This window comes from Hordeum vulgare, chromosome 4H, assembly GCF_904849725.1.
Source record: "Hordeum vulgare subsp. vulgare chromosome 4H, MorexV3_pseudomolecules_assembly, whole genome shotgun sequence".
Classification (NCBI taxonomy): Eukaryota; Viridiplantae; Streptophyta; class Magnoliopsida; order Poales; family Poaceae; genus Hordeum; species Hordeum vulgare.
This window is the reverse complement of record NC_058521.1, coordinates 590,192,158-590,196,174: the sequence shown is the minus strand read 5'-3', so window position 1 is coordinate 590,196,174 and position 4,017 is coordinate 590,192,158. Positions and strand designations below refer to the sequence as shown.

Genomic DNA, 4,017 nt, shown 5'->3' with positions numbered 1-4,017 from the left:
TTAGTATCTAAAGGAGCACTTCTACTAGCAACCAAATTCATTAACTCATCCATCTTAGCACTTAACGTGTTAATTTCTTCTATAGCGTGTACCTTCTTACACTACAAGGAATATGCTAATACACGACGCTATATTTTTGTCGCTACATCGTCACAGTTTTTAGTTTACGACGATCTCATGACGAAAAACCAAGCGTCGAAAACGGAGCGTCACAAATGAACAACACCGACGTTTTGATCGAAATCGTCGTAACTTCTACGACGATTCCTGGATCGTCGTAACCTTTACGACGATCCTAAATCGTCGTTGACAATATAACCCAGTCCTACGTGGCAGTCCTACGTGGCAAAGTTACGACGAAATCAAAACATCATAGTTGAAATCAGCGCAACCCATTTCAATTGATCACATGGGCTGGTTTTATTTTTTTGGGCTTTTCTCATTGGGCTTCTTTTTGGGCCTTACCCTATTTATAGCCACTTTAGTATTTTTTTCAAATTTTTTTGTATCATTATAATTTGGGCCCTGGCCTTTTAGTGCCCAAATACATTTGGTCCAGTTTCAGTTTTGGGCTTTTGAATTTTAGTTTTGTGTGTAGGTCCCATTTGTCATGTTCTTCTCATAATTTGTCCCATGTGTTTCATTTCACACATTCTCAAATCGCATACGATATGAATATTTCAAATAGAGCAGAAATGACATGTGAAATTCATCAAATTAACACGAAGGTAGTATATTACAATTTTTCCAATCTATTACAAAGCAGATATGTCTATTATTACAATATATAATGTGCATTCTTGGATAAGTAGAGCTTCACACAATTGGCTTCAAGGCTTCGCACTTCAACTTTCTTAGGCCTGGAGGTCCTGTAGAAGAAACAACCATATTTGTAAGAGCTACAAGATACAGATCAAGAATAGAAACAAGGCACAAAAACAAGCAATCCATGGCGGAAACCTTGAAGCGACAAATGTTTCTGAACTCAGATGAGAGAAGTTTGAGTCTAGCCAATTAAACCAACTACCACTGATGTAACCTATAAAGATGGACTGAGCAATAAAAATACGAAAAAATGACAGCTGAATTATGAAGAGTCGTAAATTTGACCCCTTTTGGCCTTAATTAATTGTGTGAAGCTGAAATGATTAATCTAAAGTAAGATATACCGGTATGTAGGCAAAAAATGTAGTTGAATGATCCATACTTGAATAACCTAAAAAAGAAGGCAGCATCAAATACTATAGTAATTATTATTGTACATGATATAGTAAGGTACTCTCACTGGTTAAGGTACTCTACAGTACACGTACGTCGTACCAAAGTATGCGTCCAGACAGTAAGCAGACACAATTAGCTAGTCTTGTACGCACATTTTTCCACATGTATTTATAATAATTATTTTTTAGTAATATATGTTGCCAATGCTATGTATCACTAATTCAGTCCAACTAAACCGACAAATGCTACGGGCAGAAGTCCCATCAGCATCACAAATCAGAAGAACATACCCCCCTAAGTCTGATCAACTAGTCCTCGCTTGCGACTACCCACATGATACAATAAAACCCATGCGATTTAGTATGATAACAAAGTGCTGGTTTGACCGCCAACTCAAAACAGCAATTAATTTGTACACTATCTGACACGCAAGTGAAAGACCACTAAAAGATGCTCTATCTAACAGTACCTCGGTGATGACACACTCTGGAGCCAAGTTCCTCAAATGCACAAACAGTAGTGTATGGAAATCTGAGTTCAAATGCTATAGGAGTAACCAGTTTTTTCAATGTGTAAATCATGTGTTGAACAAAGTAGAATAATCATAAACAAACAGAACTACTGCAGATCACATTGCAATGTCTAACAAGTAGATTAGAAGCATCTCTGCTACTGTACTAACCTCAAATGAGAGGCCAACCTATTGCTTTAAGTTAAGCCAAATGTGAGCTAGTAGTGAGTGCCAAGTGCCATCCAGATTGGAAACTACTGTAACGACATTCATCTACAATGGAATTAAGTTAAGCCAAACCGTCCTATGCTTACCATGAATTCAAAGGTTTGCTCCAAATCTGCCCCCCTTGACACACAGATTCAGAGTATTTGAAGAATAACAGAAACAACTGAATGTCCCAAGGCATGGCGTAAGTGCACATAAATCAGTAACAAAGACAATAGGTCTGCCACCAAAGCGGAAGTGAACTTTGCAATTGGAGAGTAATCAGCGGGTGACAGGACGGAAATAAAGCAAGAAACCATCCTGCAGGTGACCGCGGGTGAGTAATCAGCGGGTGACAGGATGGAAATGACCTTTGCATTTGGAGAGTAATCAGCGGGTGACAGTGGGTGACAGGCTAGCATCTTCAGGCTGATGAGCAAATCCTGCAGGAAACCATCGAACGTTGAAAAATCTGTGGTCGGAAGGAGAGATTACGAGGGAAGTGGAGGACGGACGAGCTCGGGTTCAGAGAGGGCCGCGAGCCACCGCGACTCCTCGGCGCTGGTGCTGCTCTTCGCGGCTCCCTGGACGGGGTTTCGCCGGCGGCGGCGGATGGCGACATGAGGAGGAAGAGGGGGTTCGCTTCGCTTGTTTTGTGTCTTTGGTTCGCGTCGCCTGCCCGAGCATGTCGCCCTGCTCGCAGACCAGGTCGGGCTTCTCCCCCAACATCGAGAGTGTCACGGAGGTCAAACGATGCCTACCTCCCCTCCCTTCTCCACCGCTGCCGCTGCCGCAGGCCCGCGTCCACCGAGCAGAGCAGAGCAGCGCGGGCAGATCAGCTCTTCTCGATGCGCGATTTGACGCCGCAGCCGCCTTTGGGCAGGGACGGAGGGAAGCCAGTGAGAGATTAGCGAGCCCGATCTCCTGTCGCTGGCCGGTGTCAGAAGTGGAAGCGATCTGTCGCGTTGAGCTAGGCCTTGAGCGTGTTGGCCGCCATGGCGAGGCGCGCGGGGCTCCGATCCGGAGGTCCTGGAGTCCGTCGAGCCGACACGGGGGCGCAGAGCACGCGCGCGCGGGGTGGACGTCGGCGGGATTCGCGGCGGCGGCGGCGGGGGGTGGACGGGGACGGGAGTGGGGTTGGATCTGGCGACGGGAATGGGGTTGGATCTTGCGACGAGAGGGGAGAGGGAGAGGGAGAGGTGACGGCGCGCGTTCTCTAGAGGGTCGGGCGAGGAGAGTTAGTCACGGGCTCCTAGGGTTTAGGTTGGCTTCCTGAGACTGGAGTGAGAGACCACTAGTGGAGAAAGGGGTATTAGAACCGGCTGGTAAGGGCCTTTGGACCCGGATACACATCCGGTGCTACGTATCCGGGACTAAAGCCCCCCCCCCCCCCCTTTAGCACCGGTCTCTTACAATCCGGTGCTAAAGGCCTCCACGTGGGCACCGAAGAGTGCGCGCAGGCGGAGGACCTTTAGAACCGGTTGGTAACACCAACCGGTCCTAATGCTTTTTTTTTCTTTTTTTTTCCTTTTCTTTTCAGGGTTTCCGATTTCGTATTTCAGTGTTTCCGTGTTCCGTATTTTCAGGGTTTTCGTTTACGTGTTTCCGGTTCCATATTTCCGTTTACGTGTTTCCGATTCCGTGTGTCCGTGTTCCGTTTTTTACGAACACGGAATCGGAAACACGTAATCGGAAACACGTATCCGGAAACACCGATTCCGTGTTTGCAGTTAAGTGTTTCCGATTCCGTGTTTGCGGTTAAATGTTGATGCACCAAATAAAAGTACATATATACATGTAACACGAAGTACTGGACCGATTATCATTACATAATTTGAAGTTCGTTTCCTATAGCTGTATACTTGCATAGAGAAGGGAGCTGGCTATTGGTTCATAGGATGGAAAAATTCTCCGCCTTCATCTATGACTTGCGTGAGGAGAAATCCTGCCAATTCCTCTGCAACTGCCTTGCAACGTTGGATTGGTCTGAGCATCGCCCGCTTTCGTTGCAGCTTTAAAAGAAGTAGATGAAAACAATTAAGTTATGAACAAAACTAAACATAATTGATGGCAACATA

The 4,017-nt window shown here is 45.7% G+C and overlaps 1 long non-coding RNA gene across 1 annotated transcript; it reads right to left on the bottom strand.

Moving 5' to 3' along the window:
- Nucleotides 1-697: 697 nt before the first annotated feature.
- LOC123447352 lies at nucleotides 698-1,723 on the bottom strand. The gene is made up of 2 exons (XR_006631492.1): nucleotides 1,691-1,723; nucleotides 698-869 (listed from the first exon to the last, which is right to left on the bottom strand). It is a non-coding gene; the product is annotated as an uncharacterized LOC123447352 (long non-coding RNA).
- Between the last annotated feature and the right edge of the window lie 2,294 nt (nucleotides 1,724-4,017).